This window comes from Chelonoidis abingdonii, chromosome 3 (genome assembly GCF_003597395.2).
Source record: "Chelonoidis abingdonii isolate Lonesome George chromosome 3, CheloAbing_2.0, whole genome shotgun sequence".
NCBI classification, from domain to species: domain Eukaryota; kingdom Metazoa; phylum Chordata; order Testudines; family Testudinidae; genus Chelonoidis; species Chelonoidis abingdonii.
In genome coordinates this window covers 121,424,640-121,445,360 of record NC_133771.1, presented here as the reverse complement: position 1 = coordinate 121,445,360, position 20,721 = coordinate 121,424,640, and positions in this window count along the sequence as shown.

Below are 20,721 nucleotides of genomic sequence, written 5' to 3'. Positions count from 1 at the left end.
CTGCAGCATGCCACCCCAAGCACGCGCTTGGCATGCTGGGGCCTGGAGCTGCCCCTGCCTTGAGGGCTAACCCAGGCTAAGCACTGGGGAGCTTATGCTTAGTAATCCTTGCCCCTTGGAGTCCAAGCAGCATAAAGCTACAATTCTTCCTTGTTAGAGCTTTTTATTCCTTTCCCCTCTTGCACTTTGAGCTGCAAATTCAGCTGCTGGAAGGAATTCACTTGCACTACTCCTCTTCATAGGTGCAGGGGAGAGCAATCAAAGTCTTTTGTACTTTTGAATGTTCCACAATATGTGGTGTTGGAGGGCCTTCCTTGTGGGGCGGGACATAACAAGTTCTGTTGGAGATCTGCATTTTACGTTAATTAATGTCTCTCTCCTTTGTCTGGTGATTTACACAGTCACAAAAGCTCATAGTACATAAATTTAACTATTACCTTACAATATGGGGTACAGACATTATAAATTAGATGTATGCATGCAGGAACTTGTGGACATTCAATAATGTCTGAACACATTTTTATAAGTCTAATACCTATTTTAACAATACTAACATGGAGATGAACCAGACTGATTCCAGCTGTGCATTTGTCAGAATTCAAGTGAGGAATTGGGTCCTTGGAACAAGTTGGCACCTGGTTCGCCATCATCACAGATACGCTTAACTTGTACACTTAAACTATGTGATTTGCTCTAGGGCACTCTTGACTTTTACTGTTGCTGCTCAAGAAAAGCACCAGAAAAACAAAAAGATTATTCTGTATTTGTCCTGCCCATATGGACAGGGGTGGGGGAAGGGACATTTCCAGATCATTCTTCATTGAAACCATTCAGAAGAGATCATCTTCCAAAAATATAAAGAGGCAAACAATGAAATGCATTTCAAAAGAAGGAGCCAGGTGCAGTCCCAAATCTCCACTCTCAGGGCCAAGTACATAAAAGAGATGTACAATTGAGGAAGCTGATTAAATAAAATAACAAGTCCCTTGTTTCAACCTTTCATCCTCAAATGTTCACTCACAACTCAAAGTCACAGCTATTTTGGGGACTCACAATTCCTGTTAGCCTTTTCACTCATTATTTTTCATTTTTGAAAACTTCAGAGCAGAACTGTAAAAGTGCCAGAACAATATATATTGTTGCTATGGCATTTGGGTCCATACCAGATAGAACTATCATAAATCTCTGACTTCACTTTTATTAGACCCTTATCCCAGTCTCTTGAATTCCTTGCAGAAATGTTGAGCCCTTATCTGAACTGAAACCAAACTCTGAACCATTTTCTAAATATTTGGGATTATTTATTATTATTTATGGCAACCATGTGACAACAATAGTAGCATTTATCTTATAATGTGTGGTCCATAGAATATGGCACTACTCTGAAAAGTGGCATTGCAAAAATCATATATTGGGTTCAATTTTTGTATCTCAGTAACTTCCTAAGCATATCTTCCCAATTAGCCATTATCAAGTGAAAATATGCTTCTTTGTTTAGTGCTAACTGCCAGCCCAGCAAGCTTCAAGCGGGTTATGAAAGTCAAGCTGCTTGCATGGCTTGTGCATCATCAACAAGGATTCTGCAGCTGGATATAAGTCAGGGGATGCAGATAACATGAGTCAGCACAGAACCTAGCTCACTCTCTCCTTGCAGTTCTGGCTATGCACTGTTACCAGGAGCAGCAAGTAGTAACTCAAGTCAGCATACTATGACATTGAAGATATCCTGGGAGCAGATATGCTGAGTTAGGAGGTGCATTTTTACTAGTCATTTATGGCCCATTTCTGTAGCAAGAACAATTGGATCCTATGGTAGGAAAAGGAAAATACCCCAGCCCATTTTCTACAGTCAAGTAACAGCTAATTTAACAAAACAAAGCAATTGACAGAAATAAATGACAGGATAAGAAAAAAAATAACACACAATCCCCTACTGGAGTTTTCTTCCAGGAACCAAATTAGGGTGGAATTCTGTCAATGCAAGGGGAGTGGGGGATGGGGAGTGACCTGGATGCCAAAAGAGGGGATTGAAGTAAAACTAGGGAAGACTTGCAAGAGGGAGAAAAATATCTGAAAGACACAGATGGAGATTTCCTAAGTGGCTTGGACAATGTTAGTGTAGAAAAATACCTGGAGTGAAGAGAGGAGCCCAGTAGCCTGCGAGAGAGAAATCCAGAGACAAAGGCACATGTCCTCAAAGTCAATAAAGAGGGGTCAGTTTATAGAATCAGTGAGTCAATATAAGCTCTGAAAGCACACAGGGAGAAGGGGATGGGGCTTTAGGAAAATAATAGAAAGAAAAGGGCATATACCTGAGAGTGAAATGCAAGTCCTTACCAGAAGCCAGATTGATGAATACACTCCATCCAGCCTTGGAGAGCTAAGGGTCTGATCCAAAGCCTACTAAAGTCAAATGGAAAGATTTCACTGACTTCAATGAGCTTTGGATCAGAGCCTGAGAGTCTGAGGACTTCTGTAATATCTGTTCCAGCTCCAATATGTAAATTAATCCTTATTAAACACTGTTTTATTACACATAGAGTCACTTGCCATTAAACAAACAAATTTGGACTTTTAAAATTGTTTACTAATCTTTTGCAGATCATTACTGCTTTATTTAAATTGTAGGGTGCTTTTGAATTCAGCAGCCTCTTAGCTTCACCCATCACTACATACTGTATAATAAGCACATTTATTCATGCAATAATTTTTCAGTTTGTACGAGCCTATCTTTTGAGCAATGGCCAAGCAACAAAACCTATTAGAAACTGCTGGCAGATTTAAAGGAAATAAATCCATGTATCTTGCATTATTGGATCTCTCTACATATTTCAAGATTAAGACTTTGTAGCAAAAAATGCCTTTCATATAGTAAAACCTGTTTAACTCAGATCTCCTGTTCATGTTGTACTGAGTTAGCATGAGATCCTGAATATGTTATGCATCTCAGTTATCCAAGTGTTCGTTCATGGATGGAGAATCAGGAATGTAAAGAGCTGTTGAGGAAAACAATCTATTTTATAGACATATGAAAGTTGGAACAGCATGATAATTTTGTTTCAGTAGCTGTGTGTTAGAAGTTGACAGGCTGACTGTATTCTTCGTGTACAACACGAAAAAACTGCTTCTGAGACCTACCATTCATATTCTGTATTTTTCCACCTGTAAGTATACTGGTACCTATGGCCATTTGTGTCAGCTTGGATTACATGTTCTGGATCAAAAGAAGAGTCATGAGAGCAGATGTAAAGTTTTGAAATTAGATGCTTTATTAAAGGAACCCATCCCACCTTGCTTGCAGTTATTATGTGAACAATGTTATCACTCTGTTTCATACACTGATCAAACTTTTTCTGTTTTAACCATTTCTACCAATTTCTGAGCGAGTTCCTGTGCATAGAATGGGGAATACCATTAAAACCAGTAGAAAAACAAGTTTTTAAGTTCAGCTTCCATGGTCTGATCTAAAGCCTGTTGGAATCAAGAGCAGTCTTTTCATTTGCTTCATTGGGCTTTGGATCAGGCTCCCCTGTTCATCTTGACCACTGATCTATAGGCCACATTTTGAGAAGCTTCGAAATAGTAGCCAAGGTGACATGATGTTACTATCTGTACAGTGGCTGCTATTAAAAGTCCATATGTACCAACTGTTCCCAGGCAGCAGTATCAAAGATACTGAAGTATGACTCTATATTTGGAATAAGAAATAACCATGGTCTCTCATATAGACTGTGTAGTTATGTCAATCTTATGCCTTTTTTAATGTGTACCATGCCTTTACGTTTCTAAAGAGGCTGATTGTCTGCAGGGACAGCTGCCCTTTTTATGAGACACTGCTGATAAAATGTTTCAGAGGGGACATATACTGTGTTGTCTCCAGGAGAACTTATTTTTGTTCTTGTGTTTTTCCCTTCTGTCTAAAATGTAATTCAGATGGAAAGTGTAGGGCTACTATTTAAGTATGAAGAAGCATAACACTAGAGTGTAGTAATTTTTTGGTAAACTCTGACTTTGGATGATGACCACTATAACTGTGCTTCTATCCCTTTCAGAGCCTGAGCCTGAATAGTAGTTCCAAATGCTGGGTTCACTAAGAGTCTCCAGGATAAAAGCCTGGGAGTATAAAACTACATTTTCTTGGAGATGCAGCAAAAAGAAAGAAAAGAAGAGAAAAGACTCCTTTGGTAAATATCATAGAATCATAGCGCTATAGGCCTGAAGGGATTACCAGATCACCTGTCTAACTTCCTGTAGATCACTGGTCTCACACTATCCAGCCACCCCCACACTAGATCCAACATGTGAAATTAGAGTAAAGTATTACAACCCTCAGGAGATGAAGCTATTGCTTTCCATGGTGCACCCAGGACTGAGGCCCTTGCAACAGCAGTGAATTGATTAAATGAGATATATTCAGATATATTCAAGATAAGATTCCATAATAAAGCTTTGTAGATGAAGAGTGATTTGATTTTATCTTGTGTTGTCTAACTCTGAAGCTATGATTCAAGTTCATTACAGCTGTGTCTCCTGTGATACTTTCCTACAGATGTCAGGAGGTTGTTGCAAACTACACTAAAGGAGTAAGTCTCAGAAGCAAAATACCTGCAAAAAACAAGTGTCATGAGACATCTATTAATACTGAAAGTGACTAACAAACAATGGAAGGGATCGATCCTGGCTATAGGAAACACACAAGCCATTTTTTCTCACGTTTTTAAAGGCAATTGCCAGCGTACGCTAGAGATAAAAATAATGTTCTCTTTAAAAGCAGACTGATGATGCAAAAAGCAAGGCTAGGAATTAAAGCAAGACATCTGGGAGCAGTCAAGGCTCTAACAGGCTAGATCGTTGGATTACTAAAATACAGTATCTTGCTGATCTACAAATTAGTTTCATAGAAAATAATGGCCAAGATTTTAATGCCGGCTGAAGTAAATTGAGTCACGATTTCAAAGCTAAGTTAATGGATATGAAGATGGCAATTTATTGCCTCTCATTTGAGTTTATAATGGGTTCTATAACCTGTTGAGGTAAAGCGGAAAACTAATCCTATTCCACATAGTCCCTTGAAGGCCTGACCTTTTAATTAAACAATACTTTTATGAGAAGAATTATGAGAAGAATTATGAGAACTGCTCTAAAGTATTTTACCTGAGCGGTGAACCAGGAAGCAGCTTATTTATTGTTTCACATTATTATAAAATATAACCTAAGAGAAGACAGAAATAAGCATATTGGTTTCTCTTTACATCTGTAAACAGGAAAATTCAAAACCCATAGGAAAATTCAAAGCTCTCAAGGGCAAAATTTTCATATAGGTTAACATTTGTGAAACATGCAGTGTTGTTGTAGCCATTCGTCCCAGAATGCTAGAGAGATCAGATGAATGAGGTAATATCTTTTATTGGGCCAGCTTCTGTTGGTGAGAGAGACAAGCTGTGGAGCTTACACAGAGCTCTTCTTCTGAAGAACTCTCTGGAAGACGAGCTCAGTGTAAGTTCTGTGGAAGCTCCAAAGCTTGTTTCTCTCCCCAACAGAAGTTGGTCCAGTAAAAGATATTACTTCATTCACCTTGTCTCTCTAATTTGTGAAGTGTGTCGTATTCAGTGATAACTTGAGGAAACTTGTCATGACCTCTTGAAAGACTCCTGTAAGATGTTGCAGTAACTTGAGACATGTCACACAGTATTGTGATTGAGTTATAAAAATGGAGGGGCAAATTCTGTAAATCTTGCACCATTTCATTGAGTCTCTCTCAGCTACAGCAAGGTAATTGAAAACAGAATCTGTCGCTTGTTGTCTGAGTTTTGCCTGGAGACATATGTTATAATGCTGGTACAGTTTCACGCAGTTAACTATGAAGCCGTACCACCCTGGCATCTCATTGTCACCCCAATAGCAAGTAATATATAATTATACATTTAATTAGTGTACTTTTAGCTTCCCAACGTGATCTGATAGTAGACCAAAGCTAATTTACGTAGGATGAGCTAAAGAACAGTGGAGAATCTGATATAGGTATACAAAGAGCCAGACTGTAGCTAGCCCCAGTGTGATAGGGGTTATAGATAGGGTGCAAGCAGCCTTCCTGTTCTCCTTGTATCCCCCATCCCATCGCAATTGCTAACTCTGGGATCTCCTGAGCAGAAGGTCTACTCAATGCTAGTGTCAACATCTGAACTAGCTACCCAAAAGGCTTGAATATAAGACAGGCAGGACCAGTGCAACCATTTAGGCAAACTAGGTGGCTGCCTAGGGCACCTAAAAGTCCCCTCAGGTGAAGAGGTGGAGTGGAGGTGAGCTGGGTTCGGGGGCATGCAGGGAGGGCTGCCCGCAGTAACCGGGGGTGGGGAGGCGCACAGGGGAACAGCTCCCTGCCCCAGCTCACCTCCACTCTGCCTCCTCCGCTGAGCACAAAACCCCTGCTCTAAGTCTCCTCCAATCGCCGTCGCAAGTCTGGGTGGGGAGGAGAATTAGAACAGCGCCGGCATGCTCAGTGGAGGAGGCGGAGCCGAGGTGAGCTGGGGCGGGCTACCCAGGCAGGGTTAGCTGCCATGGAGGGGAGAGAGTCTCCCCAGGCAGGGTTAGCTGCCATGGGGGGACAGGGGAGAGTCTCCTCGGGTGAGGTTAGCTGCCGTGGGGGGACAGGGGAGGAGATGGGTTAGCTGTCGCGGTCGGGGGGGTAGCTGCTGTCCGGGGGGCTGAGTTAGCTGCTGTGGAGGGGGCGGGGTTAGCTGGGTAGCGGGGTGGGAGGTGCAAGGAGGAAGTTTCTCCTAGGGCACGAAATTTTCTTGCACCGGCCTTAAAGACAGGGGCATGCCCTCCTCCCCCAACGCTAAACAGCAGAGATGACAGGCCTCAGAATGGAGTATATATTGACCCCTAGTCCCCAAAGGAGCTGTGCAGAAGCTGTGTTTCCCAGCAGGCTTAGGAGGCATTGTAAATAAATGCTGTCTTGTTATCCTAAGGCATGCTGTGTCCCAAAGCTGTGGCTGGGCTTGTGTCATTCCACTGACTAATGAGAACAATCTGCTCCAAAAGTGTTATTTATTTCTGGCTACCAGAACACTGCAAACATTTATTTAAGCATACATACCTCTAGAGGTGTTGGCTTTTCCTTACAAAAGCCTTTCATAATTTGGTCTTGGCTCCTATAGAGAACACCACACCCACCCCACATTATACAAGATAGATGGTATCACATGAGGGCCACAAGCTGAAAGTTTCAATGGGAGTTTTGCCTTTGAAAATCTCCCCATAAATATGTGTATCCAGGGCTGGGTCAAGGCAATCTCATTGGAGGGCCTTTAGCTCTGGAGCATGCATTTACATATGGTTTGATGGAGCCTAAGGACAAGTACTTTGAACACTGCAAACACATCTTAGTCATTTTAGGCAGCAGTTCTCAACCTTTCCAGACTACTGTACCCCTTTCAAGACTCTGATTTGTCTTGCATACCCCAAAGTTTAACCTCACTTAAAACTACTTGCTTATAAAATCAAATAAAAACACAAAAGTGTCACAGCACACTAGTACTGAAAAATTAGTTACTTTCTCATTTTACCATATAATTATATAATAAGTCAACTGGAATATAAATTTTGTACTTGCATTTCAGTGTGTAGTATATAGAGCGGTATAAACAAGTCATTGTCTCTATGAAATTTTAGTTTGTACTGACTTCGCTAGTGCTTTTTATGTAGCCTGTTGTAAAACTAGGCAAATATCTCGATGAGTTTATGTACCCCCTGGAAGACCTCTGCATATCCCCAGGGTTACGCATACCCCTGGCTGAGAACCACTGATCTAAGGTAAATGGCAAGTTTTCATGGGTCATCATTATAACACTGTAAAATTAGCTAATACTGCTTCTGCCCACAATTGTATCCATTTTGCAATCATGTAAAGTAAGATGTTTAAGCCCTGTGAGGAAGATAATCCAGAGCATGATTTTGATTAACACAGTTCTTCAGTCAGAATAATTTACTGAGTGCAGTTCTTAACCATTTAAAATGCAAGATTTCTAATTTCTGTTTAGAGGGGACTTTGCAGAGATCCACAATCTCCACTTGTCAGTACTTGTAGCTGCACCAAGAAAAAAGGAGCCTTGAGTGGGGTTTTACAAATAAGAGCACAGTCAGTGGGACTGAGTCATTTGGGCACCTTTGAAATCTCCACTCCAGGTGCCCATCATCCATTGCAGTTACTACAGAGGAGAAGAGACTGGAAAAGTAAAAGGAACGTCTCCAGGAACCAAGCTGAAATATACTTGTAAATGTGGCAATGGGCCAGTGAGGTTCTGCTGTAGGCAGGAAGTCACTTAAGCACATGCCTATTCTATTCAGGACAGCATTTAAACACTTGCTTATGTAAACCTCACTTGGAGATTGCCATTTTCTGAAGCTCTGGTGTGAGTCTATAGGGGGCCCCCACATGGCTACCAAAGCTCTCTCACCCCATTTACCACCAGGCTTAGTTAGAGGTGGGGACAGAAGGAACTAGAGACTCCTGATGGGGCCAATAGGGAGGCTTCTGCCCGGGTGATCTGAACAAACAGTCCACCGGACCAATGACAAACCAAGGCTGCATACTCCCCAGCAAGAAAACAGCCTGCCATTACAAAGCATGTTTAGTTTCACTTTGAATCTGGATGCTGCTAAAACCCCAATTCCTCCTATGGGAGTTCTTTCACTGTTCTGAGGCTCACTTGCATAGAGTTGGCAGCTCCAGCACTCCAGTGACTAGCATCCAGTAGAGAAAGGGATCCAACCTGGCACTGGCTACTGAGAACCAGCTGAAACCCCAGGAGGATTCCAGACTAGGGAACATGGAGCCTGACTGGAGTCAGGAGAGGACCCGCCCCACGTAGGGGTGAAGAAAAAGCAAGGAGACTTTTGTTTAAGACAGTCAATGCCTTAGTGCTGCAATGCTTCAGCTCAGGAGGGCATGCAACCTCAGTTGTGCCATCTGCCTCAAGAAGGTGCCAGGGATGGAGGTGGGGTTTGGAAGAGTTTGAATATTAGAAGGTGGGTAATTGGTTTATTCATAAATGTTTATTGCTTAACCTTTATCCCCAGTGTCCCAAGATTTGCTCACTAATCTGTGGTTCAAAAAATAGGCCCTGCATGAGTTTGCAAGAGCTCTTAAAGCAACGGGTGATTTCTGATCAAGCTAACCCCTGGCATTGGAGAATAGAAAACCTAACAGACAGGTCAGTTCTTCCAGGACTGGAGCAATGTGGAATAGCAGTGAGAGGAAGACTTGCCCTGTTTTAGCTACATCAGAAGGTGCCAACATTGCTAAATCAATTTACCTCCTGAGTGGGGTCCCGCAGGGATCAGTTCTGGGTCTGGTTCTGTTCAATATCTTCATCAATGATTTAGGTAATGGCATAGAGAGTACACTTACAAGTTTGCAGATGACACCTATCTGGGAGGAGTTACAAATACTTTAGAAGATAGAATTAAAATTCAAAATGATCTGGACAAACAAGAGAAATGGTCTGAAGTAAATAGGATAAAATTCAATAAGGATAAATGCAAAGCACTTCACTTAGGAAGGAACAATCAGTTGCACACATACAAAATAGGAAATGACTGCATAGGAAGGAGTACTGTGGAAAGGGATCTGAGGGTCATACTGGATCACAAGCTAAATAGAATTGAACAATGTAACATTGTTGCAGAAAAAACAAACTTCATTCTCGGATGTATTAGCAGGAGTATTGTAAGCAAGACACGAGAAGTAATTCTGCTCTACTCCATGCTGATTAGGTCTCAGTTGGAGTATTTTGTCCATTTTTGGGCACCACATTTCAGGAACGATGCAGACAAATTGGAGAAAGTCCAGAGAAGAGCAACAAAAATGATTAAAGGTCTAGAAAACATGACTTATGAGCGAAGACTGAAAAAAATGGGTTTATTTAGTCTGGAGAAGAGGAGACTGAGAGAGGACATCATAACAGTTTTCAAGTACATAAAAGGTTGTTACAAGGAAGAGGGAGAAAAAGTATTTTCCTTAACCTCTGAGGATAGGACAAGAAGCAATGAGCTTAAATTGCAGCAAGGGTGGTTTAGGGTGGAGATTAGGAAAAACTTCCTAACCATCAGGGTGGTTAAGCACTGGAATAAATTTTGGAATCTCCATCACTGGAAGTTTTTAAGAGCAGGTTAGAAGAGACTGGACTAGATGATCTCTCAAAGTCCCTTTCAGTCCTATGATTCTATTATTCTATGATATGGAGTTAAGAATGGGGCAACTAAATTAAATTAATCATAGATATCTTTTGACAGGAGACTGAGAGGTGTGGATGGATGCCTGCTGCCACTAAAATAAAGAATTACACTGGCCCAACTTTTGAGTGTGGATCAGGCCTCTGATTGTTGTGAAGTTAACAGGGTAAAGGAAAGGCACATTCACACATTATTGAAAATGAGTTGAGAGTCCATATTTTTTGCTGTGGTTTTTGCAAGGCTGGGTCAAGAGTATATGACACAAACACATTGATTAACATTGCAAAGGCTGGTTTTGCAATAGGAAATGAAACAGGGGCTTTTGAAAATGTTACCCTAAGAGATTTAGGTTCACAAGTCCCATTTTGAAACTTAGTGAGGCACTTAGGAGCCTAAATCCCATTGAGTTTCAGTGAAACTTATGTAGGAAGGTCACCTTTGAAAATGGGCTCCAAAGTCACTTTTGAAAATTTTACTCATAGCCTGAGATTTTCAAAGTTGGTCACAGGATATTGATGCTTATTCCCTTTAAAATTAGTGGAAATCAGGTAATTAAATCACAGCTCTAAATTTTTGCTTAAAAATGGTTTTATTTTGTGGAGCCCACTGAATTAAAACCAAAATGGCAAGAGCTGCAATTTTTCTGTGCTCAGCATTTCTACTGTCCCTGCTATGAACACCCCGAGATGCAGTGGAAATATTCATGTGCAGAGCTGAGTGAAGCTCTTCCCTTTTGGTTCAGAAGAGGGCATGAGAACCACTTTTCTATTGTGGGTCCCATGGATTCATGTCCATTCAGTTTTACTTTGGACTAGTGAAACTAAGCTGAAGCCACTAAATTTCTCACAGGTTTAGCTGGAGAGTACTGTGATCCAGCCCACTCAGTCACCCAAACCTGGTCCAAATCTGCCAAAAGGGTTCTTAGTGAACTCACCTGGCTTTGGGTTCCATCACAGCTCTGCTCATGCATCTTCTGAATGTGAACCAAACTGACCCTCAAATTAATGTATGCAATGTTGTTGTAGCTGCATTGGCCTCACCATATTAGACAAGGTAGGTGAGGTAATCATAATCAGATACTACCTCACCCTCCTTGTCTCTCTCAAATTAATGACAGCGTCAGATACTTTAGTTTAACTAAATGTTGTTTATGAAACCCAGACTGCTACAAAGCCAATTTACATGTGGTGCTGTACTTATACAATTGCAGGATCAGGTGGCAGCTGAGCAGGGGTGGTTTTGTGACTGTCGTGCCTAAATGCTGGACTTTGCAGTTAGTCATTAAAGTCCGCCTTGTGATTCTAGCTGTTAGTGATACGCTGAATGCCTGCATATGGGATATGATGATAGAGCATTTTATAATATGCTTTCTGCATAACACTCTTTTTGCTGACAAGGGGATACAGCTGAAGGTGCACTCCTTTCTGTAAACACAATAAATATTCTAATTACCTTCCATTACCAGTGCCAACCAGCATAATCAAGATGCATATGTGCATATAATAAGTTTCATTTTCTTCCCCTTGGAGCCTGGGAAATTTATGATGCTATGTTAGTCATCACTTCGGTAGACTACAGTTGATAAGCTATAAATATACGCTTCAAACTACATCTAAGAGAGGAGTAGCTTGACTGATACCAAATTGCTTTTTTAAAAAATATAGAGCTTGTTTACACTTGGGAAAGTAGGGTAAAGGTAATTTCTGTGACAATACTATACTCTAGTGTGAGCCAATTTGCATAGCAGACAGAGCCGGCTTTAGCCATTTCGCCGCCCCAAGCACGGCGGCATGCCGCGGGGAGCGCTCTGCCGCTCGCCGGTCCTGCTGCTCCGGTGGACCTCCCGCAGGCGTGCCTGCGGATGCTCCACCGGAGCCATGGGACCAGGGGACTCTCCGCAGGCACACCTGTGGGAGGTCCACCAGAGCCCTCTGCTGCCCTCCTGGCAACCGGCAGAGCACCCCTCACGGCATGCTGCCCCAAGCATGCGCTTAGCACGCTGGGGCCTGGAGCTGGCCCTGATAGCAGAATACATACAACTTGGATTTAGTATATATACTTATATTTAATTTCAAAATGCATCAGATCCAAGAGATTTCAGCTACAGTGCTATCAGCTAACATTGTTAGTTTACTCTGTAAATGCTAACCTACCCTGAGTAGTAGCTACATAAAATTAAAACAACATTATTAACTAGCACCCTTGCCAGTTTATGTATTAATATCGTTTTTGGAAGGGCATTTCAGTATTCTTTCAGCAGCTATTTCTCAAGGAGTATTTCGAAAGATGGAAAGCAAATGACTAAAGGGAGAAGGTACAAAAAATAAAGCCCTCAATTCTTTTGTGAATAGCCATAATTCCACTATGAATATGACAGACAGTACTAGCTGAATTATTTGACTCAGCATTAGAAGTCAGTGATTTTAACATGTCTAGAGCTGGTTGAATAGTTTAAACAACTATTTGTGAATAATTTGACAACTGACAGAAAAAAGCCAAATATATTGTCTGTGAATATTATTCAACCAGCTTTTGTTAAAGATTCGCCGTACTGTCTGTAAAGACAAACACCTGATCCTCTGCCTGCATATGAATATGTGGTACAAATGCATTACAACACACATCATCCTGCACTCTGTCCTCCACACGATATTGCTTAGTTAGGCTGAAAATCCAGTGTTGGCTGGGAAAAGGATGGCATATTCTCACAGACTCTATGCTTACCATCATGCAGATTGCTCAACCTGGGAGAAAGTAACAAGCATATGAATATTTTGGAGGACATCAGGGTCTGTATTTTCTTTTCATACATGATGGGAAAATCTGACACAGCCCGATGAAGTAATTCTATTGTACACTGAAGGATCCCAAAGAAAGGATGTATGCATAGCAACCGTTGAGGATGAAACATACAATGGTGCTGTTAGGCACATGGTCAAGTTTTGTCTTCATATTGAAAAGTAATTTTTGCAGTCATGTGTGTTTGTGTGTAGGAAAGGGTTGCACAGACAGGCAAGATGGGTGGATGGAGGCTGAAAGGAGACGGCAAAGAAGCTGGGAGTGATGAGGGGATACACATTGAACAGTCCTTAGGAAGGAGGAATCTAGAGGGAAACCCATTCAAGAGCAGGAGCAGGTGCTGGGAGGTGGAGACGAAAGAAGGCACTGGCACCCTCTACCCCATCATAATCTAAACATATCTTGAACAACCTTGAACTGAATTTGTTTAATAGCTCAACCCAGTTTATTTTCAAATCTGAAAGTTTCCCCATCTTTTTTCTCTTCCTCCCTGCAATCCCATTGTCTTCCATATGGTTATAGAAATATCTTTTGGGTCAGAATTTGAGGCCACTAGGTGAGGACGGAGGCCAGGTGTAACTAAAGGCAAAATCTGGCAGGCAGGATTTTTACCGGGGATAATGAATCATGAGTCAGAAAGAGCCCAGCTCGACACTGAATTTGAAGCGAGCTGGTAGTTAAGTGAACTATTTTTTTCCCCTTATAAATGGGAGCAGTTTTTATCTGCAATTATAAATTGCCAGTTTTACAGAGTCACTTTTCAAAGTAGAATCTTACTTTAAGTTATGTCACCTTTGGAGCTTATTAAATTCACAGTAACACCTTTCATCTATTTTGCTCTTAGAAAAGTCAATGTCCATTTGGTGTATCTCAGTCAACAGATAAACATGCAATAGATCACCCACCTCCCCCTTTTAAAAAAATGGAACTGACAATATCAGACAGGATTACATCTAAAGTAAGATTTATAAGTAGCCACATTATGTTCTGTACAAAAGTCAAGGGGCTGGCTATCATGTCTGTGCTCCGCTTCATGAAAGCACTTTTAAGTCAAAAGAATTACATCTGAGCACTCCAGTTGAGGCACCAATGCTAAATTCTGCTCAAAAGCAGTGTAAATCCAATGTAATTCCACTGGTTTTAGATTGACAACAGTGTAATAGACAGCCAAATGTGACAGTATACATTTATATTCCTAAAAAGCTGAATTACATATTAACCTACCAGAGAAGATGCAGATTGGCAAGATTATTAAGACAAACTATTATTTCATCTACTAACTGATACCTTTATGTCACAAAGTTCTTGATAAATAATAGCATGCATCTCTCCAGCTCATACTCTGTTTAAAAGAGAATGTACCCATAACTCAATGTAATATTTGTGATGACTAGTTAGACAGCTAAATGCAGTTTCACATACAGATGAGAATTTGTGCATTGTGACAGAGTAACATTTTTCTATGAAAACTTTTAACTTTGTTGCATCTTGACTTTTGAGTGTTTAAATTCATAATCCTAGTTATTGTGGTTGTTAATAATAATAACAACAACAACGATAATATGTTCATCGTACTTATAATGATAATACTTTTTTGTATTATAATAATGCCCAAAGACCCCTATCATGATACTCATTGTGCAAGGCATTAACTGAACAAATACATAATAAAGAGATGGGCCCTGTTTCACAGAGTTTATAATCTAGTTTCAATGAAGATGTAAAAAGTGAGTGTAACAAACAATAGAAGGGAAGAAATAAGGAAGAGGGCGGGTCAAAAATGTTCTGTCTACACCATTTTTTTAATTGAAAAATGTAATTTCTGACAAAATGAAAAATTCAGAAGTAAGTACCCGTGTTTCCCTAAAACAAAATAGTTTTTTCTTCAGAAACCTGAAAGCACCCAAACCCTACACATTTTGGCAAAAACTAGAACTTTTCCAGCATGCGTTGGCAAAAAAACAAACCCAAAAATTCCAAAAGTTTTTGACTGAATACGTTCTGTGTTCAGCCAAAACATTTTGGTTTTCTGATGTAAAAATCAAACATTTTCATGTAAGATTTAAATTATAATGAAAAAAATTGCCAGAGTTTTCCATGGAAAGAAGAATTTCTAATCAGTTCTAGCATGGAGGACAAAGATAACGGTGAAAGGTAGTATGTTAAAATAGATGAGCAATATGCACAACTACATAATGTTGAGTCAAGACTTGTTGAGCGGAGAAAGGATAAGATGTGAGGTGAGTTTTTGGGTGGGCCAGAGCCTTCAGGAACTTTATGTCCATGTGTCAGCTCAGCATGCTCCTCATACAATGTGTGTGGGAGGAGTGGGGAACAGACCAAGAACTGGCATCCCCTGAGACTGCAGGTTGTGTAGCCTTTCAGAAACAGGCCTGGTCAAAAGTTTGGAGTGTCCAAGAGGTAAGAAGCCATTTCATTCCCTACTCCCAAACACACATAAGGGAAGGTGACAAATAATGCGGTGAGGGTGCCAACGACCTCTTTGCTCTTCACATACTACCTCCCAGCTACTGTTCCTGCTTCTGAGTGGGTTTTCCTCCAGATCCCTCCTTCCTAGGGACTGTTCAGTTTCCATCGCCCTTCCCACTCCCGGCTTCCTTGTCCATGACTTTTTTTAGGCCCCAGCTGGTCTTTCTGTACGCCCTTCTCCTATCAGCTTTTTTCCCCAAGTCTTCCTATCCCTGAGCCCCCTGTCCTTCCAACTAGCCCAGTCGCTCTGATTTGTTTATTTCATAGACACGGCATAAATTTTATTATTAGGTTTTGTGATGCAGTATGATTGAATATGACCATTTGTATCATTGATATTGCCATGTGTGACAAAGTTCTTCCTCCACCTTGGTGGGTCCTGCGCTTATTGGCGGATTTCTTCACCTCAGTGATCTTCCCTTCTTGTGGAACCCACAGTCTGAGTCAGCTCCTCCTGTGTCTGACCAGGAGTTGGGAGGTTTGGGGGGAACCCGGGCCCGCCCTCTACTCCGGGCTCCAGCCCAGGGCCCTGTGGATCGCAGCTGTCTATAGTGCCTCCTGTAACAGCTGCATGACAGCTACAACTCCCTGGGCTACTTCCCCACGGCCTCCTCCAAACACCTTCTTTATCCTCACCACAGAACCTTCCTCCTGGTGCCTGATAAAGCTTGTCCTCCTCAATCCTCCAGCAGTACACACTCTCACTCTCAGCTCCTTGCCTTCTTGCTCCCAGCTCCTCACACATGCTCCTTCTCCTCTGGCTCCTCCCTGCCTGACTGGAGTGAGCTCCTTTTTAAACCCAGGTGCCCTGATTAGCCTGCCTTGATTGGCTGCAGGTGTTCTAATTAAAGTAGCTATCTCTACTGCCTTCTAGAAAGATCTTAAATGGCTCCAGGTGCCTTGATTAACCTGGAGCAACTGCCATTTGTTTACCAGGGTACTAGGGATTTGTTTAGCCTGGGGCTAACATACCTGTTTCTCAGTACTTTACTGTAGCCATCTGGCCTTGCCCCATCTCACATGGTTATACAATTGCAACAAGTCTTGTACAAAGTATGTCATGTAAGCTGTCAATGGAAAAGTTATGATTTGCTAAATAAGATTATTCTGTCTAAATCTATGTATCATTACTCTATCTGAAGTATTGAATACTGGCTATGTTACTGTATCTCAGATGTGTTTATTCTGAGTTACACCCACCAGATAAGATTACATTAGAGCCAGACAACTATGTATTGATGGCCCATTAAGGACACTTCATTCTAACAATGGGGACATCAAAGAAATCCATCCAGCCCAGCAAGCCTTTCCTGTAGACACCTCAGCAAGTATGTGGGTAATGGCTACCTATGTGAATCATCAAGGCATGTACAGACATGTAATATACTCATGTGACCCCACACTCCATCCTGTGCCAGTAACTTTCCATAAACAGAGGCTGTGCACTGTGTTTGAGCCAGTAAATTTCCAGGAACATGGCAAAGGGTATAAAAGACCCCTGAGTGAGATATCTCCATTTTGCCTCCTTCCTGCCCTGATTCTCTGGACTGTGGATTTACAGCTAAAAGGAGCATATTGAACTACGGACTGAAGACCTTCTAATGTTTCAGAAGTTACCAGAAAGACTTTACAAGCCTGCAGTCTAAGTGGTTTGAGCATGTGGCTTGAAACTATTTCCCCCCCTCCATTTTTTTCAGAATTCTCCACAAACTGAAAAATCCATTATTTGCAAACCTCTAAGCAGAATAAAGCCCTTAGTGAAACTTGCATTCAGAAGCTATAGATACCTTTGAACAGGTAGGAAAGATGATCTTGTGGTTAAAGCAAATTAACAGGAGTCAGGAAGCCTGATCTATCCCAAGGATCTGACTTAGACTTTCTGCTTCACTTTGAAGAAGTTGCTTAACCTCTCTGCACCTCAGTTTCTCCAGGTATAAATGAAAATGAAAACTTCCCTACTTCACAGGGTTTGGGTGAGGATTAATCATTAATATTTTTAAAGGGCTTTGAGATCCTTAGATGGAAGGTCTTTTAGAAGTGTAAAGCATTATAAAATTGGATACAACATCCTAAATGGACTGACCTTCCCCAACTATTGAAGAAACCTTATTTTCTTCATCCACAACAAATTTTGTTTCTACAAGTATGATATATGTAACTAGTATATGACATATTCGAATATGAGAGAGACAAGGTGGGTGAGATAATATCTTTTAGTGGACCAACTTTTGTTGATGAGAGAGGCAAGCTTTTGAGCCACTCAGAGCTCTTCCTTGGGTCTGGGAAAGATACTCCCAGGTACTTTTCCCAAGCTAAATGCAAGGTGAAACAGATTTTTTAGAATAAGTAGTTTACACATATTTTAAGGTACAAGGTAGAGTGGTCCATTAACACCTCTGCAGTTATACGACAAAAAGAAGGGGTTAGTATGTTACAGATCATTTTAATAAGCCATACATCTGTATCTCTGTTAATTGCTAATCACATCAATCCTCATCTACAATAATTTTACATTAAACAACAAACACTGTGTCCAAATCCTGGGAACAGCCATAGGTACCAGAGTGGCTCCCCAATATGCCAACCTCTTCATGGGCCACCTTGAAGAATTTCTGGGCAAATGCATCACGAACCAGTGATGTACCTGAGGTACATCGATGATATTTTCATCCTCTGGACAGATGGCTTAAATTCCTTCATAAATATCCACCATGACTTGAGAACTACCACTCATCCATTAAACTCTCTCTGGAACACTCCCATACTAGCATCAACTTCCTGGATATGACAGTCAGCTTCAGCAATGGAACCCTACAGACAACCACATAAAAGAAACCCACGAATCACCACGCCTACCTTTCTAGTTCCAGTAACCACTGCAAACACACCGAGAAATCTGTTGTCTACAGCCAGACACTCAAATACCACAGAATATGCTCCAAGGAGAAAGTCCGGGATATACACCTGAACACACTTAAAATGGCCTTCACCAAACAAGGTCACACCACCAAAGAAGTAGATCCCCTCTTGGAACAGGCCACCCAAATACCCCCAAGTGAACCTGCTGCAATACAGAAATAAAATCTCCTCTGACTGCACACACCTAGTGGTCTCCTACAACTTCATACCAGAACCCATGTGGGATATCATCAAACTACAATTCATCCTGAAAGAAATCTTTCATGAACTCCCATTTCTGGCCTTCAAACAAACGCCCAATCTCTCCAAGCTCATCATCAGAAGCAAGCTTCCTACAGACCAGGAGCACCAATTCAAAGCAGCACCAGACCCTGCGGAGCGGGGGTGAGCACCCCCTGGGAAAATTATATGCCAGCGCCTGTGTAAAAGATATTACTTCACCCACTTTGCTTCTCTAATATCCTTGGGCCAACATGGCTACAACTACACTGCATATCTGAATATGAGTCAGTGTCTATTGGAATTCTCTTTTGCATGATATTCTATTTCCTCTGGGATTTAGAGCACCAGGAACACTCCCACTTCCCCCTAGTATAAAGATTTAAACAGCTGATCCCACGAGACTTGCCATACAAAGCGCTGTCAGCGTTACTCAACTGATTGTTGATTTCATAAACCTTCCAGTCCCATATGCTTTCTGTGACACTATCCTGATGCTCTTAAGCCTGGAGGGCAGGCTTCTGTTGAATATCTTATAGATCCATTAACTTGTAGTTTGTGTGTTTTCTTATATGTTCTGTCAGTAGTATTTCCCATCTGCTATCAATTTTAAGTGTGCATGCCTAAACAAATAGAAACTGCCATCACTTTCACATGTTTTCACTAACCCATACTAAATTAATGAAGGGGAATCTAGAATTCAAAAATATTCCGATTAGTAAATAAATACCCATCATGCAAACGTTATTTATTCATATTTTGAAATTACTAGTTTTCCCTTTTTCTACTGCTTGATTATTTCAGCAGCTGATAAACCTTTGTATCATTTAAAATTTGGGGTAAAATGATGACATAATTGCAAAAGTCTGCTGTCTTACAACCTGTCAAGGATAGAACAAACGATTTATACTGCTGGAAAGAAAAGACTTGCAGATTCTAAATGGTATAAGCATTTCCAGCCCATAGGATTCATGAGACATGAGACATTGAACTTTTCACTTATCCTGACGGATGGTAATGATCTTCTGGGAGCAGTTCAGGACTGAATGTAATATATCTCAGACCTTTAATTAGTGTAGTTTTCATTCCCTGTCCTGAGGCTATAATTTTATTACAGGTTTTATTTACCTTCTTCACCTTAAGGCGTATCCTATACCAGCCATATAATATGTACAAATAAAATGTGCTTGATTTTCCCCTACCAAAGTGTTTATTTTTATCATATAAGCCTTAAACAGGAAAGTCTTTTATAAAATTTAGTAAATAATGATATCCTGTTTTTAAAAGTCCTATTTTTAAAGCATCTACAGATGGGATGAAATTCTGTATTATATTTTATAGGATGGTTTAAAAATTGTATAGAAAGAATTTGATTCTCTGTTAAATTCTACAAACTGTTCTGACCAATTTCAGAAGAAACCAATGTATTCCCTGCTACACTCTACTCAGATTTTTAAATAAATGAACAAATGTAGAGTCAACATATTTACTTTAATACGAGGCAATGATAGTTTGCTCATCACCAACTCCTTGGTATTAATACTTCACTCTCATATAGCACTTTTATATGGCACATATTATGTATACAAAATATCTAAAGACATTTGTAATTTAGGATGAACTATACAAAATTATTGTTGTACTTATTTTGTTAGAAGACAGTTGGCATCTTAAACAGTATAGATAATCTTGACCAACAGCATCTAGTAAATGTATACTAATACAACCTGTTTTAATACAGTAGATTATTAATCTTAACTGAAGTCTTTCACAAGTCCTTGCTGTTTTTTTCATTTGTATCACAATGGGAAGCAACAGTGAAGATCATTCCATCTGTCCTGGATTCCCTGCTAAACACATGCTTTTACTTTTGCATAACACGAACTTGAGTGGGGTTACTGGAGCTAGAATATTCTCTGTATGATTAGGGGCTGGGTTCCGAACTCCATCAAAATGCCACCTTCAGCCTGCCTCTCCCTTCTCTGCCTCACTCCTGGAGAAACTTTGAGACTCATCACAGAAAACAAGGGACAAAACCCTGCAGAGCTTCTTCAAACA